Genomic DNA, 10,936 nt, shown 5'->3' with positions numbered 1-10,936 from the left:
TGGTGGCATTAACGGAGAGACAAGACAAGCCTTCCTCTTGAGAATCACCAAATATGCGGTTTGCATCGACTATACTGGTGTTAGCACATTAAGTCAATGACTTTAGGTCCAACTGCCACATTTTCTTTGGGAACTCTGTAAGCTGCTTACTGATTGACTTGCTCGTTGCATCTGTACCATACTTTTCCATGATTTCAACATAACTGTCACAAGTGATGTTCTCTATGACAATGAAGACTCTGTCCCATTCCTTCCTGAGACGAAGATTATACCTTCAAGAATACAGAAACATCTTTCACTGAAGCTGTGCTAATTCTGAACACCCTGTGTTAGGCTGCGAAGTTGTTCAGCGACACCTTACGCAAACCTGATGAATCGGCAGACTGTCAGATCGCAGAGCCGCTGCCCCACAGCCAGTCGCACTGACCCATTGTGTGGCGCCGCCTGTTGCGTGTCCTTGGTTCCACTTCGCCTCGTCCCTTATGTAGAGACACTCTCGGCTCCCTCCCCAGAGCAGGCGTCAGGAAGGCAGAGGGGTCGTCAGGGGCGCACTGCGACTGCGCAGGTCGCAGGCACATGGCCCACGTGTCCGACACGTGACTGCAGGCCTCGCTGTGGGGCTGACAGCCTGGTATTAAGGAGGCGGTCATTACGCTCGTGGGGGACTGGACGCCGGCTGGGACGAGCGCCGCAGCAAATGCCAGCGGCGTGCGCAGTTCGCTGGAGCCTTCATTATCTCCCGGCAACAGAAACTACTTCGTGTTTCAGATGTTTATGTGGCGCTTGAGTAGCAATTCCGACATACAGTGTTGCAGGCAAAGTAGTTATTGTTTCAGGGAGTGGTTGTCTGAACTGCTTAGAACTAACTGTTTACATAAAACTGAAACCCAGTCTCTACTTTATGTTTCTGCTTGTGAGTTATAAAGTTACTACGATTCCCAGTTTTCATGTCCTGAAACATTTCCATTTATGTGAAATCTAACTCATAAGTGATCAAAACGCAATGCAACTAAATGTATCATATATCTGTAGGGCATATGACTCTCAAAACGTATCTTCAATTTGCAGCAAGTGTTCTTCACTCTGCTCCGAAACGTATGCCATAACGGAACTTCCTGTCAGTATAAAAATGAGTATAAGTTTGACGACATTCTGTTTTTTTTTTTTTCTGAGCGCTACCATACACAAATGTTATTTCTTTGTAAACCATCATCTGAGGATGATTTGTTTAGAAGTAGAAACCGGGTATTGTACCATTTCAATGACCCAAAGTTGCAAAATACGTAGGCAAACTCCACTTACAAAAATTTCAGAGGTTACTCGGAAGTGTATTCTAGGTATTTTGTTATAAGGGACCAGTAATTTCCAGTGACTCGTTACAAAGTAATTACATTTTATTTGATTTGCTACCGCATTTATCTTTGCATCTATTGTATTGTGTTTATTCTCCGTGCATCTTTGAGAGATTTCAGTATGGCGAGTGTTGGCGCTGGACGTTTTAATAACATCCGAATTCCAACAACTCAGGTCACCCTGGACGTCCTCCACGACCAGTAGGCTCTTTCCGGCGTGCCGAATCCGGCTGCAGATCGAGTGCGATCGCTGAGACGAGCGCCTCACGGCAGCAAAAATGGTTCAAATGACTCTGAGCACTATGGGACTTAACATCTGAGGTCATCAGTCCCCTAGAACATAGAACTACTTAAACCTAACTAACCTAAGGACATCACACACATCCATGCCCGAGGCAGGATTCGAACCTGCGACCGTAGCTGTTGCGCGGTTCCAGACTGAAGCGCCTAGAACCGCTCGGCCAGAATATGGCCGGCCCCACGGCAGCAACTCGGCAACATCTGGCCTGGGGCGCTACGTGAGGGCATCGGGACACGAGGTGGCGTGTGTGAGCAACATCCCCAAGATCGGCAAAGTTTTACAGAAGTTCGAAATATGGCGCGTACTTCAGTGAGAGATGCTTTTAATAATTTCCGCAACGAAATTTTGTCTCGAAATCTGGCAGAAAACCCAAAGAGATTCTGGTCATACATAAAGCACACCAGTGGCAAGACACAATCAATACCTTCACTGCGCGATAACAACGGTGAAGTCTCTGATGGCAGTGCCACTAAAGCAGAGTTATTAAACACGGTTTTCGGAAACTCCTTCACCAAAGAAGACGAAGTAAATATTCCTGAATTCCAATCAAGAACAACTGCCAACATGAGAAACATAGAAGTAGATATCGTCTGTGTAGCAAAGCAGCTTAAATCACTTAATAAAGGCAAGGCCTCCGGTCCAGATTGTATACCAGTCAGGTTCCTCTCAGAGTATGCTGATACAATAGCTCCATATTTAGCAATTATATACAACCACTCGCTCACAGAAGGATACGTACCTAAAGACTGGAAGATTGCTCAAGTCACACCAATACCCAAAAAAGGAAGTAGGAGTAATCCGCTGAATTACAAGCCTATATCACTAACGTCGATTTGCAGTAGCTTTTTAGAACATATACTGTATTAGAACATTATGAAGTACCTCGAAGAAAACGATTTATTGACATATAGTCAGCACGGATTCAGAAAATATCGTTCTTGTGAAACACAACTAGCTCTTTATACTCATGAAGTAATAAGTGCTATCGACAGGAGATATCAAATAGATTCCATATTTTTAGATTTCCAGAAGGCTTTCGACACCGTTCCTCACAAGCGTCTTCTAATCAAACTGCGTGCCTACGGAGTATCGCCTCAGTTGTCCGACTGGATTCGTGATTTCCTGTCAGAAAGGTCACAGTTCATCGTAATAGACGGAAAGTCATCCAGTAAAACAGAAGTAATATCCGGCGTTCCCCAAGGAAGTGTTATAGGCCCTCTATTGTTCCTGATCTACATTAACGACATAGGAGACAATCTCAGTAGCCGTCTTAGATTGTCTGCAGATAATGCTGTCATTTTCCGTCTTGTAAAGTCATCAGATGATCTAAACGACATGCAAAATGATTTAGATAAGATATCTGTATGGTGCGAAAATTGGCAATTGACCCTGAATAAGGAAACGTGCGAAGTTATTCACATGAGTACTAAAAGAAATCAGCTAAATTTCGATTACGCGATAAGTCACACAAATCTGAGGGCTGTAAATTCAACTAAATACTTAGTGATTACAGTTACAAATAACCTAAACTAGAACGATCACATAGATAATATTGTGGGTAGAGAAAACCAAAGACTGCGATTCATTGGCAGAAGACTTAGAAGGTGCAACAGGTCTAAAAAAGAGACTGCTTACACCACGCTTGTCCGCCCTATTCTGGAGTATTACTGTACGGTGTGGGATCCGCATCAGGTGGGACAGACGGATAACATCGAAAAAGTACAAAGAAGGGCAGCTCGTTTTGTATTATCGCGAAATAGGGGAGATAGTGTCACAGACATGATACGTGAATTGGAGTGGCAATCATTAAAACGAAGGCGTTTTTCGTTGCGATGGGGTCTTCTCATGAAATTTCAATCACCAGTTTTCTCCTCCGATTGCGAAAACATACTGTTGGCACCCACCTACATAGGGAGAAATGATCATCACGATAAAATAAGAGAAATCAGAACCCGCACGGAAAAATTTAAGTGCTCGTTTTTCCCGCGTGCCGTTCGAGAGTGGAACGGTAGAGAGACAGGATGAAGGTGGTTCATTGAACCCTCTGCCGGGCACTTCACTGTGAATAGCAGTGTAATCACGGAGATGTAGATGTAGATGTTCAGTGATCTCCTACACCTTGCCTACACAGTTACTACAGACTGGATCACGGTTTAAGTGTGTCGTGTTTAGTGCTTCTCAGTACATCGCAGTGGACTCTTGTCTTGCCAGCGATGTGGAAGGCGTAGTATACCGTTAGGAGAGCCTGTTCTGTTGAAGGTGCGAATGGAGCGATCTACTGCCTGTCCAATCTCTGGAACAGTTCTGAAGCGAATGCCAGGAAGTGGTGCCTTCATCTTCGGAATCAAATCAAAGTCACAAGGACTTAAATCCGGGGAGTGTGGTGGATGGTACAGTACTTCCCAGTCCCATCGACCGAACACAGCAGCCACAGCTTGGGCTGTATGCGACCGTGCATTGTCGTGCAAAATGATGGGTGCGTTGGGCAGAAAGTGTCGCCGCTTCTTTCGCAAAGCTGGTCGCAGGTGATGCTCCAAAACCGAACAGTAATACTGTGCATTGACGGTCTTTGCGAAAGAATCGGCGACATTTTCTGCACAACCCATCCATCATTTGGGACACCAATGCGCGGGCGCCTTAAGCGCAAGCTGTGGCTGCTCTGTTCGGTCGATGGGGCTGGGAAGTACTGTACCATCCACCATACTCCCCGGACTTAAGTCCTTGTGACTTTGATTTGATTCCGAAGATGAAGAAACCACTTCGTAGCATTCGCTTCATAACTGTTCCAGAGATTCGACATGCAGTAGACCGCTCCACTCGCACCATCAACAGAACAGGCTCTGCTAACGGTATACTGCGACTTCCACATCGCTGGCAACGGGTTCTACACAACGCAGGTGATTACTCTGAAGTACAGTAGCAGGAGCAAACATGTAACTCTTTTGTATCGGTTGTGAATAAATAGTTGCCACTATTTAAGTTCCAACCCTCGTAAAAATACCCAGTAAAAATTAAGTTACCAATTACACCTGCAATCCCAGATTTAGCATCTGACTGCAATTTTTCGCGGCTACGGGCGCCGCAGACAAAACGAACCAACACGAAATAAATGGTTATAACTCATCGCAATATTCAAAAACTGCAAACTGAATAAAATAATTGCGAAATAAATCGAGTACCCTTCCATGTCAGATAATTTGAAAAATAAATGGATCAGTGATTTAAAGCACAATATATTCTTGCAGTAACGCTACAGGCACCGCGGCTCGTAGAACTAACTGCTCTAATAGCTTGAATGATAGTCACTGATAGATTAAAGTGCCCTAACCTGGCAAAGTTATAGAAATGTCAGCCCAGAATGGGTACAATACAAAGACTGAATACATTACAATGTCATATGTGTCTTGATTCTCGGTTGTGGATGCCGTGCCTCTTGTACTTAAGATGTGTCCAGATGATCCCTGTTTTCTCGTGCGCAATCACAGGCGCACGGGAAGAACAGCGTATATACATAAATTAGTGGAAAGAACTTACGCAAGGTTGGGCGTTCTCATATCCACACGTGGGCGAATTGCGCTCACAGTCTGCTACAGATTGCTGTCTTTGCTTAGGGGTTTGTGCTGTGTTTATTGTGATGAAAAAGCAATAGAAAAAGGAACACAAAGGCGACCGTGGATAAAACAGTATCCAAACAACAGAAGCGCTAGAAATACAAAGTGACGATGACTTTTTGTTTGCACCTTTCGGAAGGAGGTCACAGCTAGATTTTAGACTTTCTCCTTGGAAAACCGCAACGATGAGGCCGGGAGTAACATTTCGTTAGCTGGTAGCCGGCGACTTATACACCAGTCTGAGCTGTTTATTTCGCATTTCAGAACAGAGCATCCCAGCGATTATTCCTACAATAGAAATACTTGAGGGAGGTGCGTAGTCGTTATGCGAAACTCAACTTTCAATGCGTCATTTGTATTTTATTACATAAAAAATACTTACACAAATCTAATCACGAAATATTTTATGTGAATTAACATCCCTGGTCTTGACAGATCCTGGAATGTCATATACGCCATAATCCGCTGCAAAGAGGCTGTGTTACCTGTTTTCGTTTTTTGCACCACAAATGTCGTTCAGTTAAATTTCTGGTAGTTAGTTCAGGAGCTACTTCTAAATTACCCTAACATTTCGTTTGTTCTGGTATCACGCTCCTCGGTTGCTGTGCTATTAAAATGTCGTAGCAAGAATTTTCGTCCGCTGCTTTCATATGTTTCCCACTTCGAGAATATGTAATTCTTTATGGGTAATATGATCGGAGACTTTTTATCTAACACTTGTTGCTTAAGGCCCCACATCTCAAATGTTTATTCAGATAATCTTTAGAAGCGGCATTCAATGTGTTGAGTCTTGCACCAAGGACACAAGGGAGAGGATGTTGTTTGGTGGACGGTATCCTCTTTCTCCAACACAACTGCACACGTGTAGTGCCTGAGACTGAGCTACACACATCAAAAAAAGTTTTGCATCACCTCGGTTCAGATAGTTCCGGAACCTGTACAGGAAATTGGAATAGAGATCAACATAAGCGTCATTTCCGCCCTTTTTATTGCTCATGGAAACCACACATTGCATGTTGTACTGCCGGCCGGAGTGGCCGTGCGGTTCTAGGCGCTACAGTCTGGAACCGAGCGACCGCTACGGTCGCAGGTTCGAATCCTGCCTCGGGCATGGATGTGTGTGATGTCCTTAGTTAGCTTTAATTAGTTCTAAGTTCTAGGTGACTTATGACCTCAGAAGTTAAGTCGCATAGTGCTCAGAGCCATTTGAACCATTTTAGCCATGTTGTACCACCATATAGCGACAACTTCAGAGGCGATGGTCCAGACTGCTGTACACAGCGGTACATCTAATACCCAGTAGCGCGTCCTCTTGCACTGATGCACGCCTGTATTCAAATGGTTCAAATGGCTCTGAGCACTATTGGACTCAACATCTGAGGTCATCAGTCCCCTAGAACTTAGAACTACTTAAACCTAACTACCCTAAGGACATCACACACCTCCATGCCCGAGGCAGGATTCGAACCTGCGACCGTAGCAGTCACGCGGTTCCGGACTGAAGTGCCTAGAACCGCACGGCCACCGCGGCCGGCCGCCTGTATTCATTGTGGAATACTATCCACAAGTTCATCAAAGCACCGTCGGTCCAGATTGTCCCAATCCTCAACGGCGATTAGGTCTAGATCCTTCAGAGTGCTTGGTGGGTCACGTCGTCCATAAACAGACCTTTTCAATCGATCCCAGGCATGATCGATAAGGTTCATGTCTGGAGAACATGCTGGCCACTCTAATCGAGCGATGTCGTTATTCTGAAGGAAGTCATTCACAAGGTGTGCACGATGGGGGCGCGAATTTTCGTCCATGAAGACGAATGCCTTGCCAATATGCTGCCGATATGGTTGCACTATCGATCGGCATTCACAGCCGTTGCGCCGTCTTCCATGGCCGTTGTGGTCCGTCTACGACCGCTGACAGGCTTTCGCATAGTATTTACATCTTCGGCGGCATTTTTAAATCGCGGGATAACACTTCTGGAGACATCCATTACTGTGGCAATAGTATTGACACTTTGACCGGCTTCGAGACACCTAGCTACTCGTCCACGTTATTAGGTACTCAAATGATGTTGCTTTACCACCTGAAATGTTGCACTAATCAGTTCCACAACAACATTCCTCAAACATCGTGCTGCACGAACTGTCGAACGCATGCAGAGCGCTTCAGTTAGCACTTCTCACCATGTACATCGCTCGTCGGGTGTTTTGAAGCAACTGTCTGGTATCTCTTAAAACTGTCAAGCAGTGTATAACAGCGCAACCTGCAGGCTTTGCTAGCATATGCATTTTTCAACCATGGGTTTCTCGTGCTGGTTCCACATTTTTTCCAACAACTGTATATTCTCCGGAATGTAAAGTTGGGTGACAGCTCGGACGTTCTTTGCAGTAATTGTAAGAGAGATTTCCGCAAAATTGTTAACAAAAGAATCTTTTCCCTCCTGTCACCCTTCTTCCACCACTCAGAAATAGTTTAAGCTTCGTTATTTTGTCTTTTTACGTTTTACATTAACATTTTTAAAAGGAAATAAAGAAAAATATGAAGGGTAAAGGGAGAAATTTTCGTAGTATAAGTAACTTCGTGATAATTTTTTGCTTGTGTGCAGCGGACATGCATATTATGCAAGGAGAAGGTTGACCAGTGTTGTTGTAGTTCCGTGCTTCCCACCAGATGGCACCATACGCATGTTTCTGTTCCACCACACTTAAAGTCCACAATACAAAACATTTTCTCATTCTTCATGCCGATTCGTGAAATACTGTGGTGGTTATTGCATCGTCTATGTATTTTTAATACTGTGTGGTAACTATTGAAGTAAGCTATTTATTTTATAGTTATAGTCAGTGATACAGTGAACGTAAAAATCCATTGCAATTACTCGTGCGGCGTAAGTTAGGCGTCATAATGCTTAAGGGGAACAGCGAATATCTTAGCAAATTACAGTCAACAGAATGGTGTCTTTGCATGCTCTCTTACTTTGCGCAAGTCTATGAATTGTAAGCGAGATATCAGCTTACTGTACTAAAGCAAAGTTATTGCTAATAGTGTGTTCTACGCGTGTGTACCTCTAAATTTTTGTTCTGACATATCTCGAAATTACGTACCTACATTTATTGCAGGTCACATACAAGATGCCAGGAGACCGTTCAAAATACCGCAGGTATACTATTCAGCAACTTGTAGCCGCTGCTGAATTAGCGAACGTTAATAATGTGCCTATATACTAAGCTTCAAAGCAAATGGATGTTCCGTGGAGCACATTAAAATACAACCTCAAGAGGAATGTTAAAGACAGTCAAGATCCTCCTAAATTAGCAAGACCATTTGCTCTAACGCCAGATCTGGAGATAGAACTACATTATAAAGATGCAAGAAGTGGCTTTCGGGTTGACAGTACGAGGGTGAGAAAAGTGGCATACGAATTAGCAAAACGAGCTGGTCGTGGAAATTTCTTAAACTCTGTAAAAGGAAGTGACAGCAAATGGTGGTGGTTGAGACGTAAGACGAGGTACAATCTTACTTTGCGAGTTCCTGAGAACCTTGCCGCTTACATGGCTTCTGTGGCAAATGAAGAGATGACTCGTGATTTCTTTTCCGAATTAAAGAAATTGGTGAAAGATTTAAAAATTCAGAACTCGCCTGATCGATTATGGAATTGCGACGAAACTGGTTTGTCCAATGTCGTGAAAGCGAATAAAGTCATTACGTCAGTAGGAAAGCGATACGTTTACAAGAGATCTTGACGCAGATCGTGGTGAGTCGTATACACTTTTAGGTTATATCTGTGCCAATGGAACATGGATTCCACCTATGATTATATTCAAAGGAGTTCGGTGGAGCAATGTGCTAAAGCATGACAGTCTTCCAAATTCATTAGTAAAACTAAAGGCTGGATTAACAGTGATTTGTTTTTAGAACGGTTCAATTTTTTGTGGATGCCATCCTTCCTTATCGTCCTATTATCCTCCTGATGGATTCTCACGCATTGCATGCTAACCCTGATGTCATAAAAGTAGCTAATGCCAATCAAATTTTCTTGTTGACTTTTCCTGCCCACACATCGCATCTGCTGCAGCCACTTGATGTGGGTGTGTATAAATCACTGAAGACTCACTGGGCCATAAGACTGGGTCAGTTCATGAAAGAAAATCCGGCTGATAAGCCAAACAGAAGCAACTTTCATACAGTTTTAAATCCAGCATTTATTCAGAGTTTTTGCGCGAAGAATATCCAAAATACCTTCAGAAAAGCTGGATTATCCCTTCAACAGAAATACTATTTCTGGAGTGGCTGTTGCTCCTTCACAGCTACCAAATAAACCTGTTCAACGGACACAAAATAGGCCTTTGGCACAAGACATGGAAACCATCTGCTGACACTGCCAACAGCAGCGATAAAATCCAATAGCCATGCTGTGGATCAGAAAAGAATAAAGAAAGATTCAGGGGCGAAGTGTCTCAATAAAGAACTGCAACTAAAAGCGTCTACATCGAAATCAGAGACCACAAAAACCACACAAAAAGAGACAAGACAGAAGACTGGCTTTGTGGTACATGCCATAAATCTTACACAAGTGATGTTCGCAAGAAGAATGGAGCTAAATGGATCCAATGCTCGTTTTGCTTAACACCGTACTATGTGCTCTGCTGGGTGCCGGCATTCCGGCGCAGAGGAGGACGCTTACATGTGCGATAACTGTTCCATGATTCAGACATCGTAAGCAACAATGCCTAGCAGTATGCCATAACAATAATGAAGAATTTTTACCTGTAGGACCATTTGGATTGTTAGTTTGTAGAAGAAAGAAGTAATCCAATAAATTTGTTGTGAAATTACAGTAATTACGATTTATCACGAAATTAGATTACCATTGTCACAAAATTACCTACCTATGTCACGAAATTACATAATTTTCATCGTTTGAAATACCGCAACATTTATTCAATAGCACTATTTAAATAAGAAATACAATCTAAAATCGTTGTATTGCGTCCGATTCCTAACAGGCAAGTATTCATATAAGATTAATTTCATAAACATCAGAAGTAACTAGCAAAATAACAAATTTATCGCGAATATATGTCCCTTTACCTTAACTGTTCTGGAACAGTGGTGCTAATGTTCTCATAACTTATCTAAAAAAAGGACGAAGCGGTGGAAATCACTTTGTGGTGCACCTGTATGTACAGGATGGTACATTGATAGTGACCGGGCCAAAGATCTCACGAAATAAGCATCAAACGAAAAAACTACAAAGAACGACAATTATCTAGCTTGAAGGGGGAAACCAGATGGCGCTATGGTTGGCCCGCTAGATGGCGCTGTCATAGGTCAAACGGATATCAACCGCGTTTTTTTTTAAATAGGAACCACCATTTTTATTACATATTCGTGTAGTACGTAAAGAAATGTGAATGTTTTAGTTGGACCACTTTTTTCGCTTTGTGACAGATGGCGCTGTAATAGTCACAAACGCATAAGTACGTGGTATCAGGTAACATTCCACCAGGCCTGTCGGTATTTGCTTCGTGATACATTCCCCTTGTTAAAATGGACCGTTCACCAATTGCGGAAAAGGTAGATATCGTGTTGACATGTGGCTATTGTGATCAAAATTCCCAACGGGCGTGTGCTATGTATGCTGGTCGGTATCCTGGACGACATCATCCAAGAGT

Source organism: Schistocerca cancellata, chromosome 9 (assembly GCF_023864275.1).
Source record: "Schistocerca cancellata isolate TAMUIC-IGC-003103 chromosome 9, iqSchCanc2.1, whole genome shotgun sequence".
Classification (NCBI taxonomy): Eukaryota; Metazoa; Arthropoda; class Insecta; order Orthoptera; family Acrididae; genus Schistocerca; species Schistocerca cancellata.
The sequence above is the reverse complement of the archived record's forward strand: the minus strand, read 5'-3'. Positions refer to the sequence as shown.